The following is a 19,217-nucleotide window of genomic DNA, read 5'->3' on the forward strand; positions in this document are numbered from 1 at the left end:
ATACCACACCTCAGGTGGAGGTGCGGTACCTCTGTGGTGACTGAGCCTCAGGGGCGCCACATAAATGCTTTCAACAAGTAGACATTCAGCAAATGGAGAGAGATAGAAAAGTTGTGGATCACTCCTTATCGTCCCAGCTGTTTAATTTGGGGATGACCAAAGGACATTTCTCATTCTGCTCTACTTGGGCCTATGGATTTTAATAGGGATGTTTGGTGCAGATGTAGAATAAAATTTCAGTTGATTACTCATGCATCTCTTCTAACACCTTTTAAATACACTGCACATCTTCCAGAGAGTCTTTCAACTTTTGTGACTAGTTATTGGATAAGAGCCGGGCTTTCGGGCTATAGTTGACCCTCTTGCGAGGAAACCAAGAAAATATAGGAAATTATGTAACTTAGATGAACTACCACTATATGCATTTTCTTATCAACATATAACACATTATTTCAACTGGCACCCCTAACCCATCGCCGTTTGAATCTCTTTGCTCTGGAGGCTCCGCCACTAAAGTTCTGATTTTGGAAAAACAGTATACCGTATATAGATTCTTATTTAAGCATTCTCAATTAAGAATTATAAGCATTCTTATATGTTGAGATGGGAGGGTTGGCTTGGGATAGAACTATCACCTCAACTGTGGTAATTACAATGGTCCATGTCCTTTAAGTCTCCTATCAACACACTCTACAAGGAAAAGCAAATCAAAATTCTTATGACCTGGTAATGTACCACTGAGCTTTTACACAAACTTAACCCAATATCAGACATCTGTTGGAGGTGTTTTTCTGGAAAGGGTTCTCTAGTCTACATCATGGTTTTTGGACATGCCCCTTGATAATAAATTATTGGAAGGAGGTGGAGAATCTCACAAGAAATGTTTTAGGGAAGCATATTCTTTTAGATTCTGCTACATATCTACTAAATGTGTTTATGACAGACCTGGATACACCTATTTTATTTATTTATTTTTTATTTTGGAAAAAGATTGTTACTCTCTGTATATTCAACCTCTACTCGCGAATAAAAGATATCCATTCGATGGAACATTTGACAGCCATGCTTCACAATTCTACAGATAAATTCTTAGACTTGGTCAAATATGGATATAGCTTTATTTACTCCTTTTTCCTCCAGCTTTATACATAAAGTTCCTAACCATCGCCATAAGACTGTGATAATAGCTAGGCTACACCTGGTTCAGTAGAAGAAATACTATTAGGCTTTTAATAAATCAAGTTATACAACTACTTAACAAGCATACAACTACTTAGCATACTGTGATAACATATGTAATTATATAAGTGCTTTGTTTTTACTTTTGGATGAAAGAACTGGGGAACGAGAAAGCGCAATAGGGTCTTATCCGATATACCAGGATTTATTAGAGAAATTAAAATAACTCACCTGATATGGTTGCACAAAAGCAGCGTAAAACACATGTATATCAGCTGCTGCTGGACACTCATCGCAGAAGGACCATCTTGGAAATGGTGACAGGATGAAGTTGTCATACAAAGAGCTGCTGATGAAGCATCCGAAGCAAAATATACTTGGAAGGATTTATTGGGCATGTTTTAAGAGTCAATGCGTTTCGAGGTCATGGAGGACCTCTTCATCAGGACAAAAACCTAGTAGTGACTGTCAAGAGTGGCTGTCTTATATGCCATCTTTTTTTGAAAAATCCAGCCAAACAGAGCACATGTTAATGTCAAAGTTCAACATTGACATGGAAACCGAGTCAAATACTAAAATGTAACATATAGAATAACACATTGACAGATAACTATCTCCAGTCCACAAAAAACTCGCTAGCAGTTTGGGAAATGGACAATAAAACACGTTATTGGCGAATTGTATAAAATTATTCTGTGAAAATAAATCTCTATGTGAGAAAGAATTGTGTAGGAGTTCGAACTGGTAAAGGGGAATGTGTATGGATATAGAGTCAAGGGAGTAAGGATACAAGCCACTCCTTGATCTGAGAATTAGCGAAAAATATGGGTATATACGAAAGGAAAAGGACTTGATTATATAAGAAAATTTGTATGGTATGACTCCAACTAAAAGTGTTTAATAATTTATTTATTAAAATCAGTGATTAAAAAAGAAAGAAGTTACATAGAGTATTATAAAATAGTTAATAAAAAATAAATGAAACACCATCTCTGAAAAAAGCAGGTAACTACATCCGTGAACAGGGAATTGACAAGAATTACACCATGAAAATATAGTAAAAAGAAAAACAATTTAAAAATTACAACAAGATAAAAATTATTTTAAGAAAATTATGGGAAGGGGTGAATATTACCCAGTACCAGTTTGTTGATTCAATATTGTTTGGCAGATCACATTATCCGATCCAAATGCTATGATCAAATGTGAGAAACATACGGGTTGACATAGCTGGAAATAAAATTATGCATCAGCTTATTTTGATAGAAGGAAGAATGTATCTAGGGCAAGTAGCTTGGTTGAATACGTGATAAATACCAAATAAGGTAAAGAAAGGCAAGGACTGTGACTATACGACATGGCACAAAGTGCGCCGGGGAACGTGAAGAACCAGAAAATACAGAAAACACAAAAGGGACATTCACAATCACCGTGCCTGTAAGTATGCATTTTCTTAGATAAATTCCTATTTCGTAAAGTGCAGTGAAAAACAATGAATTAAATAAATATATAAATATAAATTGAAATTCCTTTGTTATTCAAATAAATTCAAATAGATCCCTATCTAAGTGTGTGGAATGTTGAAAAATGGATGAACGGTAAGGTGATAATTAAAATGCATTGAAGGAGCATTTTATGTTTTTAAGAAAAAATATAATCACAAGAAAAAATGGGAGTTAAAGAAAGGTGTCTGTCATTTCATTAAGTCCATTCATGGCTAGTGTCCTCAGTTTATATATCCAATAAATCTCCATGCAATTTAATTATTCTATATGGTTATGGGTTTGTGGTGGAATTTCTTCTATAGCAAATATTCTTAAATTTTGGTATTCTTTATTATATATGGTGGCACAATGCCGTGACAAGCCGAGTTTGAGGAACCCTTTTAAGATGTTAGACCGGTATGAATTCAACCTCTTATGAAGGAGTTGGGTGGTCCTCTCAACATATAGTTTTTGACAAGGACATAAGATGACACATCTAACAAAACTGGAAATACAGGATATATGGCTTTTTATGTAAAAAATCTCGCACGTATGAGGGTGAGTAAAATTCAAAAGACCGTCACAGATGGCATGACAACACAAACAATTTCCATTGGCACATTAAGTGATCCTATTAATGCAATGAGTGACAATGGTAGGATGATTAGCTTTCTCCCTGACTTTAATAATATGTTTTTCAGTGTAGAGTATCTCCTGAAAGTAAGCAGGGTTTTTTTTTGTAATAATTTTGACAGTATGGGATCATTCAATAGGATAGGCCAGTGATCTTCGATAATTTTCCATATATTATTATGATGTTGGTTGCTGAAAGTAGTGACAAAGTTACAATGGAAATTACTGCTTCTCTTTTTCTCATCCTTTTTTTAACAATGATTCTTGGCTGATATTACAGGAATATTTAAAAGCATCCATGATGAGATCTTTGGGGTATCTTTGTTCAAAAAAATCTTTATTTAATGATATTGGCTTGAGTTAAGAAGTCAGACTCCAAGGTACAATTTTTCTTACTCCTTCTGAATTGGTTTTGGGGTATGTTTAAAAGCCATTGAAGTGGATGTAACTATTAGCATCAACTTTTTTGAAAAAGGTTTTGGTACAGATACGGCTGGCAAAAAAAAAATGGACAGATCTAAAAAATCAATAGATTGTTTATCTATTTTTGATGAGAAAGATTAACCTCAACTATTCAAATTAAGTTTGTTTATGAAGACCTCAATACTAATCTGGGAATTTTCCCAAATTATAAAGAGGTCATCTATATTTCTTTTACACAGAATAATACTCTTTTTGTATTGGTTTTTAGAGATATAAAGATCCTCAAAAATGCCCATAAATAGGTTTGCATAGGTTGGTGCGACCTTTGATCTCATAGCTGTTCCTCTCGTTTGATGGTAAAAATCTTTCAAGAAGATAAAACAAACGTTTTTCAATATGAAGGCACGTCCTTCTAAAATGAACTCTTTATGTGGGACAGTGAGTGTATTGTCTATAGATAACAATTTGTTACAACACAATAGTCCAATTTCATGGCATATATTGGAATATAGAGACGCCAAATTCAATGTTAGGAATAAAAAGGATGGGTTCCAATTGATGTTTTTCAGTTTCTCAATAAGCTGAGTGGAATCCCTAAGAAAACTCAGCAGGTTATTCACATGTGGATGCATAATTTTATCAATGTATTCTGCAAGTCTACTTGTTAGAGATTCAATCCCTTGCCAGAGGGATCACTCAGACTTTTATGGATCTTTGGTAGGTGGTAGAGAAATGGAATAGTGGGACAGTGAATGGATAAAACCCTTTTCTCCTGATCATTTAATAGATTATTATTGAATGCCCTTTTGAATAAGGAACTGTACACTGGAATGATGTGAGGGAATGGATCCTATTTGCTTCTTTAATGTAGCCTATGAAATCATGAATAACCACACACCCCTTATGACAACATCCCTATTATCACGTAGGGATTTGAGGACTTCTTTTTCTCTCCTTGGCAGATTTTTTGGAACCTAATTAACCCCTTAGTTTGTTATTATTAATGTCTTCAATTTATTGAGGACTAGGTCATTAAAAGTATTGAGGTGATGGACCCTACCATGTCAAGGGTCCTCAAACTTGCGAGTCCTATCACTAAACAGCAAAACCACCAAAAAGAGGACTTAGAAATTCTTTAAAAATTATTCAAAAAACACCAGAAAAAAGGCAGAGATGCTTACCTGCCCAGGCCTCCAAACAAATGCACTATCAGGGTACACTGGACCCAATTAAAGATGGTGGTGCAACAATACCGATGAAACAACCACTCTCAACCTACCAATCCATGGAGGGGGTGGTTGTATGGTATGTTAGTGCACAAAAAAAAATCTGTATGCGGCACTGTTAACATACAGGTAATGCAGAGCATCTGGCTTATAGCCTATTAGTGATGCCCATACTCTTAGATCAGGCGGGCTGCCCAGTGCTAACCAAAATGTATCCCGTGTGAACAGACACCACAGTTTACAGAGCCATCTGTGCCCAACTGCACGCTGAAAGATAAATAAAGTGCAAAAAACACATATAAATATATGTGAGGTATTTATTGAGGACTAGGTCATTAAAAGCATTGAGGTGATGGCCCCTACTTTCAATGGGATAAAATTGAGATTTACTTTTGAGGTCTACATGGAAATTTGTATCGGTGGATGATATAGAAGTAGGAATGACCTTACCCTGAAGAATGGAAAAATGTCGTTTTAGGGTGAGTTTTCTGATAAAAACCTTAAGATCTAAAAATAGATCTAATTCCTTAAGGTACTGTCACACTTAGCGATGCACCAGCGATCCCGACCAGCGATATGACGCTGGATCGCTGGTGCATTGCTAAGTGGTCGCTAGTGAGCTGCCACACAGGAAGATCTCACCAGCGACATCGCAGGGGTCAGGGGTCGCTACTTACCTGTCACACTTGGCGATCCTGACGTCCTCCCGCCCGGCTCCACGCTCGTCGCTCATCTCTCCACAGGAAGCGCCGCAGGAAGCTGACGACGAGAAACAGTCCAGGATGTTCTCGCGCGATCAGCGATAACCAGCGGGGGAGCCGGTCATAGGTAAGTATCACACACAGCGATATCGCTAGCAATATCGCTATAACATCACAAGTTATATCGATATTGCTAGCGATATTGCTTAGTGTGACAGGCCCTTTAGAGGAGAAAGTTGTACAAAAGGATAATCCTTTCTCCAAAACAGATGTTTTAGCTGGAGATAATTGATAGTGGGATAAGTTAAAAATATTACTTTTATTCTTTAAATTTGAGTTATTGTGAGTAGTTGTGGTTTTCCCTTTCTTTCTACCTCCCCTTGTTCTTTTGTTAGATTTTTTCTTTTTACTGATTTTGTTCAATAGGTTTGCAATTTATTCCGGGAGTCCAGGAAGCCTTTCCTATTTCCAGAATCCTCCCAGACATGCTGGAGGAGTTGGCATGTATATTTGACACTCATCTACAAAATTATAAAATAGATGGCAGAAAAAATGCCATCTACTCTACATATTTTAAGGATAGATTTTGGTTTAATTCAGACATATTCTATTTCAATTATGGGTAGTGTTGAGCATTCCGATACCGCAAGTATCGGGTATCGGCCGATACTTGCTGTATCGGAATTCCGATACCGACTTCCGATATTTTTTCAATATCGGAATTCGGCATCGGAATCGGAAGTTCAAAGTTGATTGACAGCCTGACGTCATCATGATGCGCGGTGTGTGCGCATCATGATGCGCCGTCATTTCGGGCCTTCCGGGGGTCTCTGCCGGCCTGCCGGGGGGCTGTGCCGGCCTGCCGGGGGGCTGTGTGGACTGCCCGGGGTCTGTACCGGCCTGCCGGGGGGCTGTGCCGGCCTGCCGGGGGGCTGTGCACCCTGTGGGGGTCTGTACCGGCCTGCCGGGGGGCTGTGCCGGCCTGCTGGGGGGCTGTGCTGATGTCCGGGGGTCTGTGCAAGCATCGTCCGATGGGACTACAAGTCCCATCGGGCGATGCCTGCTACCATGACAGTGATTGACACATTAGCCAATGATGGGACAGTAGTAGTCCCATCATCCGGCTAATGTGTTAAATGTTAAAAAAAAAAAAAAAAAAATACTACATACATACTACATGCATGCTACATACATACTACATGCTACATACATACTACATATATACTACATACATACTACATACATGCTACATACATACTACATGCTACATACATACCACATACATACTACATACATACTACATACATACTACATGCTACATACATACCACATACATACCACATACATACTACATACATACTACATACATACTACATGCATGCTACATACATACTACATGCTACATACATACTACATATATACTACATACATACTACATACATGCTACATACATACCACATACATACTACATACATACTACATATATACTACATGCATGCTACATACATACTACATGCTACATACATACCACATACATGCTACATACTACATACATACTACATACATACTACATACATACTACATGCATGCTACATACATGCTACATACATACTACATGCATGCTACATGCATGCTACATACATACTACATGCTACATACATACCACATACATACTACATACATGCTACATATATACTACATGCATGCTACATGCATGCTACATACATACCACATACATACTACATACATACTACATATATACTACATGCATGCTACATACATACTACATGCTACATACATACCACATACATGCTACATACTACATACATACTACATACATACTACATGCATGCTACATACATGCTACATACATACTACATGCATGCTACATGCATGCTACATACATACTACATGCTACATACATACCACATACATACTACATACATGCTACATATATACTACATGCATGCTACATACATACTACATGCATGCTACATACATACTGCATGCTACATGCATGCTACATACATACTACATACATACTACATGCTACATACATACCACATATATACTACATACATACAATACATTCATACAATACATACATAGACATACAGTACATATAACATAGAGTAACATACTTACCAATACTTGTCACATTGTTCCCCGAAGCCATTGTCTTTTCCGGAATAAATATTAACATAACAAACCACAAAAATACTCACCCACGATCCGAAGCAGTCCACGAGTGTGTCCCACGACGATCTTGGGTAGAGAACTGCAGCATCAGATGATGCTGCCGTTCTCTACGGGCTGCAGGAATCCAATGACGGAAGGTAGGTATCCTTCCGCACTGTATTCCTCCGCCACTTAAAAAAAAAAAAAAAGTCCCTAGTCTCACTTTATGCCATTGCTGCGTGGGAAATTCCCACACAGCAATGGCATAAAGTGAGACTAGGGACTTTTTTTTTTTTTAAGTGGCGGAGGAATACAGTGCGGAAGGATACCTACCTTCCGTCATTGGATTCCTGCAGCCCGTAGAGAACGGCAGCATCATCTGATGCTGCAGTTCTCTACCCAAGATCGTCGTGGGACACACTCGTGGACTGCTTCGGATCGTGGGTGAGTATTTTTGTGGTTTGTTATGTTAATATTTATTCCGGAAAAGACAATGGCTTCGGGGAACAATGTGACAAGTATTGGTAAGTATGTTACTCTATGTTATATGTACTGTATGTCTATGTATGTATTGTATGAATGTATTGTATGTATGTAGTATATATGTGGTATGTATGTAGCATGTAGTATGTATGTAGTATGTATGTAGCATGCATGTAGCATGCAGTATGTATGTAGCATGCATGTAGTATGTATGTAGCATGCATGTAGTATGTATGTAGCATGTATGTAGCATGTAGTATGTATGTAGCATGCATGTAGCATGCAGTATGTATGTAGCATGCATGTAGTATGTATGTAGCATGCATGTAGTATATATGTAGTATGTATGTAGCATGTATGTAGTATGTATGTGGTATGTATGTAGCATGTAGTATGTATGTAGCATGCATGTAGTATGTATGTAGCATGCATGTAGTATGTATGTAGTATTTTTTTTTTTTTTTTTAACATTTAACACATTAGCCGGATGATGGGACTACTACTGTCCCATCATTGGCTAATGTGTCAATCACTGTCATGGTAGCAGGCATCGCCCGATGGGACTTGTAGTCCCATCGGACGATCCCTGCACAGACCCCCGAAGCCTGCACAGCCCCCCGGCAGGCCGGCACAGCCCCCCGGCAGGCCGGCACAGCCCCCCGGAGCCTGCACAGCCCCCCGGCAGGCCGGCACAGCCCCCCGGCAGGCCGGCACAGCCCACCGGAGCCTGCACAGACCACCGGCAGGCCGGCACAGACCACCGGCAGGCCGGCACAGACCACCGGCAGGCCGGCACAGCCCACCGGAGCCTGCACAGACCACCGGCAGGCCGGCACAGCCCCCCGGCAGGCCGGCACAGACCACCGGAGCCTGCACAGACCCCCTGGCAGGCTGGCACAGCCCCCCGAAAGGCCCGTACAGACCCCAGAGAGGCTGTACAAGGGCAGGAAAGGGTTTTTCTTATTCCAATACCGGAAGTCCCATAGACTTGAATGGGACTTCCGGTATCGGAATCGGCGATACCGATACTTTTTTTAAAGATCGGCCGATACCATCCGATACGATACTTTGAAGTATCGGACGGTATCGCTCAACTCTAATTATGGGTGATTTTTCAATCAAATCTGCTGGAATATTGTTCCAACTTTTAATCTTTCTATAAAATTTGAAAATTTGGCACCAATTATGTTCTTATAATTTCAAATGTGATAAACAGAAATTTGTTTACAAATTTAGCTTTTCTGTTAACCCCTTACCTACAATTGACGTAATATTCCGTCCATGTGACCATGGACCTAATTACCATGGACGGAATATTACGTCATGCCCTTTAATGCGACATCGCGACTTAAGTCGCGGTGATCACATTAAAATGCCGATGCCATCTTACCTCAGGATAGATGGCCTCGGCATCCCGGGCAGTCTCCGCCCTGGCCCGCCCCTCTCTGAGCTGTGATTGGCTGTTCAATTCAGAACAACCAATCACAGCACTTCTCTTTGTTTCAGCCAATCAGATGTACTCGTTCGTAGGACCGGTGCCTGGCAACGCCAGGCACCGGAGAAAAGCCCCCAGATTGGCGCGATCGCCGATCTAATCGATCGCGCCAATCGCAGCGCACAGCGGCGCAATATCGCCGCTGTGCCCTGCCGGTACCGGCCCGGATCGGTGCTGTAATAGCACCGATCCTAGGCCGGAGCCTAGGACAGGCCCAGCAGGGCCTGCAGGAAGTGGTTGGCGCGATCGATTAGATCGGCGATCGCGCCAGCCACAGGGCACAGCTGCGGTCACCATGTGACCGCTCTGTGCCCTGCTGATGACCTGGCCATGACCTGCCTAGGAATCGGAGCTTTTTTTTACTCTGCACACACATCCCGTTTTTCATTTTTTTCTCCCCTCCTTGTGCCACCTAACTACAACCCTAACTGACCCCTGCCCAATCTTTCTTCATCCACCCCAATCCCCCCATCCCCCTTCCCCCTATTTTTACCCCCCTCCACCCCACTTTTGCGCCACCTCCGTGCGCAGCCGCCGAGCGTTGATTTGTGACGCAGTTCACCGATCAACACTCGTGCTCGTTTTTTTTTGTCCTCCACACTCACATCCTGTTTTTCATTTTTTTCTCCCCCCCTTGTGCCACCTAACTACGACCCTAACTGACCCCTGCCCAATCTTTCTTCATCCACCCCAATCCTCCCATCCCCCTATTTTTACCCCCCTCCACCCCACTTTTGCGCCACCTCCGTGCGCAGCAGCCGAGCATTGATTAGTGACGCAGTTCACCGATCAACACTCGTGCTCGCTTTTTTTTCCTCCGCACACACATCCCGTATTTCATTTTTTTCTCCCCCCTTGTGCCACCTAACTACAACCCTAACTGACCCCTGCCCAATCTTTCTTCATCCAGCCCAATGGCGCGTTTTCAGGCCATCCTCAAGTTTCTGCATTATAACGATAATGGACAGTGTCTCGCACGAGATGACCCCAACTTTGACCGTCTGTTCAAAGTTCGGCCGGTCATCGAACACTTCAACAAAAAGTTTGCTGAAGTGTACGTGCTCCAAAGGAACATCTGCGTGGACGAGTCCTTGGTCCATTTTAAGGGCAGGCTCGGATTCCTTCAATACCTGCCCAGTAAGAGGGCCAGGTACGGAATCAAACTCTATAAGCTGTGTGAGAGTACCTCAGGGTACACCCACAGGTTTAGAGTGTACGAAGGAAAGGACACCAGGATTGAACCCCCTGAGTGTCCTCCTGACCTGGGAGTGAGTGGGAAAATTGTGTGGGATTTGGTGCACCCACTGTTGGATAAAGGTTATCACCTCTACACTGATAACTTTTATACCAGTGTCCCACTCTACAAAGCCCTCTTTGCGCGAGGTACCGCAGCTTGCGGTACTGTCCGCAAAAATCAGAGAGGCCTCCCGAAGACGCTACTTGGGCAGATGCTCCGAAAAGGTGAGAGCAGGGCCCAATGTAGCGACCACCTGCTGGTGGTCAAGTACAAGGACAAGAGTGATGTCTTTCTCTTGACCACCATACACGGTGATGGCAGCGCCCTCAGCACTGTACGGGGTACCTCGGCACAGGTCAGCAAACCTGAATGTGTGCTGGGGTACAATAAAAACATGGGGGGCGTTGATCGCTCCGATCAACTCCTCCAACCGTACAATGCTTTGAGAAAGGCCAAGGCGTGGTACAAAAAGCTGGCCGTGCACATCGTCCAATTGGCAATGCTCAACGCATTCCTATTGTCACAATGTGCATGCCCCAGCGATACGTCGTACCTTCAATTTCAGGAGGTAGTGGTTAAGGCCCTGATGTTTGGCACTCTGGAAGGAGCGGGCCCCAGAACTTCCGGAACTGAAGGTGCTCGTATTGTACCAGGTCAGTATTTCCCGGGGGAGGTCCCGCAAACTGGAAAAAGAGGTAAATCGCAAAAAAGGTGCCGAGTGTGTTACAAAAACGGAATACGCAAGGACACCATTTATCAATGCGACACCTGCCCTGAAAAACCTGGCCTGTGTATGAAGGATTGCTTCAAATTGTACCACACCTCAATGCACTACTAAATTTCGTTACCGGAAACATTAGATTAGTTGGGGCACATCTAGATAAGTTCCTTGGGGGTTTAGTTTCCAAATCAATGTCACTTGTGTTTTTTTTTTACTGTTTAGGCACATCAGGGGCTCTGCAAATGGAAAATGACGCCCGCAGACCATTCCATCTAAGTCTGCATTTCAAAACGTCACTCCCTTCCGACCCTGACGTGTGCCTAAACAGTTTTTTCCCACATATGGGGTACCAGCGTACTCAGGACAAATTGGACAACAACTTTTGGGGTCCAATTTCTCCTGTTATGCTTGGGAAAATTGAAAATTGGGGACTAAACGATCATTTTTGTGGGCACAAAATAGGATTTTTTATTTTCACGCCTGGGCAGTATAAACTTTAGTGAAACACTTGGGGGTTCAAAGTTCTCACCACATATCTAGATAAGTTCCTTAGGGGGTCTAGTTTCCAAAATGGGGTCACTTGTGGGGGGTTTCTACTGTTTAACCACATCAGGGGCTCTGCAAACGGAACATGACGCCCGCAGACCATTCCATCAAAGTCTGCATTCCAAAGCGTCACTTCTTCCCTTCTGAGCTCCGACGTGTGCCCAAACAGTAGTTTTTCCCCACATATGGGGCACCAGCGTACTCAGGACAAGTTGGAAAACAACTTTTGGGGTCCAATTTCTCCTGTTACGCTTGGGAAAATAAAAAATTGGGGACTAAACGATCATGTTTGTGGAAAAAATATGATTTTTTATTTTCACGCCCGGGCGTTATAAACTCCTGTGAAGCCCTAGGGGGTTCAAGGTGCTCACCACACATCTAGATAAGTTCCTTAGGGGGTCTAGTTTCCAAAATGGGGTCACTTGTGGGGGGTTTCCACTGTTTGGGCACATTGGGGGCTCGTCAAACGCAACATGGCGTCCAATCTCAATTCCAGCCAATTTTAGGTTGAAAAAGTCAAGCGGCGCTGCTTCCCTTCCGAGCCCTGCCAGGCGCCCAAACAGTGGTCCCCCCCACATATAGAGTATCAGCGTACTCAGGACAAATTGGACAACAACTTTTGGGGTCCAATTTCTCCTGCTACCTTTGGGAGAATAAAAAATTGGGGACTAAACGATCATGTTTGTGGAAAAAATATGATTTTTTATTTTCACGCCCGGGCGTTATAAACTCCTGTGAAGCACTAGGGGGTTCAAGGTGCTCACCACACATCTACAGTCATGGCCAAAAGTATTGCCACCCCTGCAATTCTGTCAGATTACTCTGTCAGAATACTCAGTTTCTTCCTGAAAATGATTGCAAACACAAATTCTTTGGTATTATTATCTTCATTTAATTTGTCTTAAATGAAAAAACTAGAGTTGAGCGACTTTTGGTTTTTTAGGGTCGCGTTTCGTTTCATGAAACCCGACTTTTCCAAAAGTCGGGTCGAGCAAGGTCGTCCGATTATAGGGAAAAGTCGGGGTCGTCCCGAAACACGAAACCCAATGTAAGTCAATGGGGAATAAAAGTCGGCAGTGAGAGGAGGACAGGAAACACACCTACAGTGCTCATTTGAATGCCAAAAGCATCAATTCTTCTTTCTTAAGCTTGTCAACCTTAATTAACTTCATAATACAAGTTACGCACTGAAAAATGGGGGTTATTTGGCTACAAACTGTGGGGGGGGGGCTGGCTCCAGGTTTTCATGTGCCCTGGGCGAAAGAGCGCCCCTTTAACACATACCGCAACTCATCATGCTCCGATACGGCAGAGAAATAGCGGTATAGTACAATGAAAAATACTTCACTTTTTACATCTCATGACGAGGCCCATCTATTTCTCCATACAGAATCATTGGTCCCATATAATGTTTGAAACAGTATATGATGAGCTCCACATAATGCTACAGTATATGTTGGTCCCCATGGATGAAGCTCCACTGTCTTATGGGCCCAAATAATGCTCCAAACATAATGGGCCCCATTTCTAATGCTCTAGTGTATAATGGGCCCTGTAAATGCTGCTCCAGTGTCTGATGTCCACCTTTGGAATGTTCCAGTGTATGGTGGGGCCCATCTATCATTCTCCAGAGTATAGTGCTCCCCAAAAATTGCTGTCCCAACATTGAAAACAATCAAATAAGTCTCCTCGCTAGGGAATCCCTGTACTTGTCTGGACAGGTGCTGTAGCTTGCTTAACAGCCCGCCAGCCGTTCTCACGCCCAGTATGGATTACACGTGATTGCACAAAGGTGAGAAAGGGTACCGTATCCCCGATAACATGTATGGATAGCGTACACATTCAAAATATATGTCTCAGGAAGCAGGCTCAGACGGTGTTAGGCCCAGTATGGATTGCTTGTGATTGCACAAAGGTTAGAAAGGGTACCGTATCCCCGGATAACATGTATGGATAGCGTACACATTCAAAATATATGTCTATACAGCATGAGGCAGGCTCAGACGGTGTTAGGCCCAGTATGGATTGCACGTGATTGCACAAAGGTTAGAAAGGGTACCGTATCCCTGGATAACATGTATGGATAGCGTACACATTCAAAATATATGTCTATACATCAGGAGGCAGGCTCAGACAGTGTTAGGCCCAGTATGGATTGCACGTGATTGCACAAAGGTTAGAAAGGGTACCGTATCCCCGGATAACATGTATGGATAGCGTACACATTCAAAATATATGTCTATACAGCATGACGCAGGCTCAGACGGTGTTAGGCCCAGTATGGATTGCACGTGATTGCACAAAGGTTAGAAAGGGTACCGTATCCCCGGATAACATGTATGGATAGCGTACACATTCAAAATATATGTCTATACAGCATGAGGCAGGCTCAGACGGTGTTAGGCCCAGTATGGATTGCACGTGATTGCACAAAGGTTAGAAAGGGTACCGTATCCCCGGATAACATGTATGGATAGCGTACACATTCAAAATATATGTCTATACAGCATTAGGCAGGCTCAGACGGTGTTAGGCCCAGTATTGATTGCACGTGATTGCACAAAGGTTAGAAAGGGTACCGTATCCCCGGATAACATGTATGGATAGCGTACACATTCAAAATATATGTCTATACAGCATGAGGCAGGCTCAGACGGTGTTAGGCCCAGTATGGATTGCACGTGATTGCACAAAGGTTAGAAAGGGTACCGTATCCCCGGATAACATGTATGGATAGCGTACACATTCAAAATATATGTCTATACAGCATGAGGCAGGCTCAGACGGTGTTAGGCCCAGTATGGATTGCACGTGATTGCACAAAGGTTAGAAAGGGTACCGTATCCCTGGATAACATGTATGGATAGCGTACACATTCAAAATATATGTCTATACAGCATGAGGCAGGCTCAGACGGTGTTAGGCCCAGTATGGATTGCACGTGATTGCACAAAGGTTAGAAAGGGTACCGTATCCCTGGATAACATGTATGGATAGCGTACACATTCAAAATATATGTCTCAGGAGGCAGGCTCAGACGGTGTTAGGCCCAGTATGGATTGCACGTGATTGCACAAAGGTTAGAAAGGGTACCATATCCCTGGATAACATGTATGGATAGCGTACACATTCAAAATATATGTCTCAGGAGGCAGGCTCAGACGGTGTTAGGCCCAGTATGGATTGCACGTGATTGCACAAAGGTTAGAAAGGGTACCGTATCCCTGGATAACATGTATGGATAGCGTACACATTCAAAATATATGTCTCAGGAGGCAGGCTCAGACGGTGTTAGGCCCAGTATGGATTGCACGTGATTGCACAAAGGTTAGAAAGGGTACCGTATCCCCGGATAACATGTATGGATAGCGTACACATTCAAAATATATGTCTATACAGCATGAGGCAGGCTCAGACGGTGTTAGGCCCAGTATGGATTGCACGTGATTGCACAAAGGTTAGAAAAGGTACCGTATCCCTGGATAACATGTATGGATAGCGTACACATTCAAAATATATGTCTCAGGAGGCAGGCTCAGACGGTGTCAGGCACAGTATGGATTTGACGGCCCAGATTACACAGCGGAGGAGCAGGGAGAGGTAAACATTGCAAATGCTGGGGCCCTGCCCAAGCAAGGGGGGCCCACTCGTGGGCGTCGGTACTGGCACTGGGCCCCTCATAGTACAGCAGTGTGTCTGACGGCGGGTGTGCACCACCACCGTCAGAGACACTTGATTGCACTATGAGGGACCCTGTGCCAGTGCCCGCGCCCAAGAGTCGGCCTACCCACCTGTCCAGGGCAACGGCACTCGCACGGTGTCGTGCGGTAGGTGGTGACCCCGGCCATGGGGGGGAGGCAGCACAGTTAGGGAGTTTTAGAAAGTGGCATATGTTGATGTTGGACATTCAGCTGATGCAAAAGGCGAAATAGGTGAAGTACCAGGAAGAGGTGGACCAAAGCAAGCCATTTTTCTGTCACCCTATGTGTCATCAGGGGAAGGTGGGACAAAATCCTTGGAAACCCATGCGTGGTTCATTTTAATGAAGGTTAGATCATCCACATTTTGGGTTGACAGACGGGTCCTTTTTTCTGTCAGGATTGATCCAGCTGCACTGAAGACTCTTTCCGATAGCACACTTGCAGCTGGGCAAGCGAGCTCCTGTAAGGCATATTGGGCCAATTCAGGCCAGGTGTCCAGTTTAGCGGCCCAATAGTCAAAGGGGAATGACCTGTGTGGGAGAACATCGATATGGGAGGAAAAGTAGTTTGTTACCATAGTTGACAACTGCTGTCTCCTGTCACTTTCCATCGATGCAGTATTACCAGTTGTGTGAGCGGTATTTGAAAAATCAGTCCACAACATTGTCATGAAACCCCTGTCTCCAACGCCACTTCTGCTGTGTGCACCACGAACACCTCTGCCAAGCTGCCCCCGGCCCGTACGGCTCGTGTGAGAACCATCACCGCTGCTGTGTGCTGGGAATGCCTCAAGCAACCGATTTACCAGAGTTGCTTGTTTATTAGCAAATATTAGGTCAAGGTTCTCCTGTGGCATGATGTTTTGTAATTTGCCTTTATAGCGTGGATCCAGAATGCTGGCCAACCAGTAGTCGTCATCGTTCATCATTTTGGCAATGCGGGGGTCCCTTTTTAGGATCCGCAAGGCATAATCTGACATGTGGGCCAATGTTCCCGGTGTCAATGATGCACTGCGAGTGCTGGGTGGAGGAGCACTTTCTGGCAAATCCACATCCCTCCAGTCACGCACAAACCCTGTACCAGACCTTGCCACGCCAACATTTTCACTTGCCCCACGAGATGCATCCTCCTCCCCTAAGTAATCATCCCCATCATCCTCCTCCTCTTCTTCCTCCACCTCGTCCAGGAGAGGTCCCTGAGCAGACAATGGCTGAATGTCATCAAGGATTCCCTCCTCCTCTTCCTCCTCATCAACATTGGCTGCAGACGCCTGCTCCTTAAGGTGCGTCAAAGTTTGCATGAGCAGACGCATAAGTGGGATGCTCATGCTTAGGATGGCGTCGTCTGCGCTTACCAGCCGTGTACATTCCTCAAAACACTGAAGGACTTTACAAAGGTCTTTCAGCTTCGACCACTGCACACCTGTCAACTCCATGTCTGCTCTCAAAGTGCCTGGCCGTGTATCCTCCCACAAATGCATTATGGTCTGCCTCTGCTCGCACAGCCGCTCCACCATGTGCAGGGTGGAGTTCCACCTTGTTGCAATGTCGATAATGAGGCGGTGGTTGGGAAGGTGGAGCAATCGCTGCAGCTTCTGCATACGAACGGAGTGTACAGGCGACCAACGGATGTGCGCGCACAGTCTTCGCACCTTCTGGAGCAGGGCTGTTAACTCCGGATAATTTTTGAGGAAGCACTGCACCACCAGGTTCAAGGTGTGAGCCAAGCAAGTTATGTGGCTGAGTTTTGAAAGGGCTATGGCTGCCACAAAATTACGGCCGTTATCACTAACTACCTTGCCTGCCTCAAGATGTACACTGCCCAGCCATGACTCAGTTTGTCGCTTCAAGTACTCGGCCAGCACCTCGGCGGTGTGTCTGTCGCCCAAACACATCATCTGCAACACAGCCTGCTGACACTTTCCACTAGCTGCTCGATAGGGGGACACATCGTGTGCAACAGTGGCAGCTGCAGATGGAGTGCTCGTACGACTGCGCTCTGTGGACGAGCTTTCGCTTCTGGAGGAGGAGGAGGAGGAGGCTCGAACGCCTACAGCCAACTGTTTCCTATACCGTGGGCTAGGCAGCACTGTCCCACCACCGCTGTCCCCTGTGGACCCTGCATCCACCACATTAACCCAGTGCGCAGTGATGGACACGTAACGGCCCTGGCCATGCCGACTGGACCATGCATCAGTTGTGACGTGCACCTTTCCGCTCACTGACTGCTTGAGTGCATGGACAATGTGGTCTTTCACATGATGGTGGAGGGCTGGGATGGCTTTGCGAGAGAAGAAGTGGCGACTGGGTAGGTCATAGCGTGGTACTGCATAGGCCATGAGTTCGCGGAAAGCTGTGCTTTCCACCAACCGAAAGGGCATCATCTCAAACGAGATTAGTTTGGCAATGTGGGCGTTCAAACCCAGTGTACGCGGATGAGAGACTGAGTACTTTCTTGACCGACTCATAGTGTCTGGGAGGGTGAGCTGGACTTGAGAGCTGCATATGGTGGAAGTAGCGGTGGACAGGGCGGACTGAGAGAGGGTTGATGATGGTGATGGAGTTGGTGTTCTTTCTGATGGCCTAGAATCAGTCTTTCGTTGATATAACAGTGGGATTCCCTGACTGCTGTGGTCTTGCAACGACACCTCAACATTTGCTGCTGTGCTAACCGGTGGGCTTACAGTGGGGGAAACAATGTAGCGTTGCTGACTACCTTCGTTGTGATCAATTGCACATGTGGCACTTGAGGTTTGGTGTTGTGTCCACGCTTGCAAGTGCATGCTGGTTAAATGTCTAAGCATGCAACTGGTATTCAAATTTTTCAGATTTTTCCCTCGGCTAAAGGTCTTTGCGCACTTCTTACAGATAACCTTGGCCTGATCATGAGGATTTTGTTCAAAAAAGTGCCACACTGCACTCTTCCTACTTTGGCAGACATTTTGCGGCCTAGCACGCTGTGATCCTTTGACCCTCTGGACAAGCTGTCCAGCAACTCTTTTGATGTTTGAAACCTGTCTTTGGAGTGCTCCGGGCCTGCCAGATAACAGCTGTTGCGATGTCGATGTCTGCTGTGGATGCTCCTCATCTGAGCTATTGGAAGCAGCACCCTCTTCCCCCAATGGATGCCAATCTGGGTCAACAACTGGGTCATCCATCACCTCCTCTTCTATGTCATGTGCACCTTCCTCTGTGTCACCGTGTATGGTGG

This window comes from Dendrobates tinctorius, unplaced genomic scaffold (genome assembly GCF_039654945.1).
Source record: "Dendrobates tinctorius isolate UK_male_01 unplaced genomic scaffold, ASM3965494v1 ptg000422l, whole genome shotgun sequence".
NCBI lineage: Eukaryota > Metazoa > Chordata > Amphibia > Anura > Dendrobatidae > Dendrobates > Dendrobates tinctorius.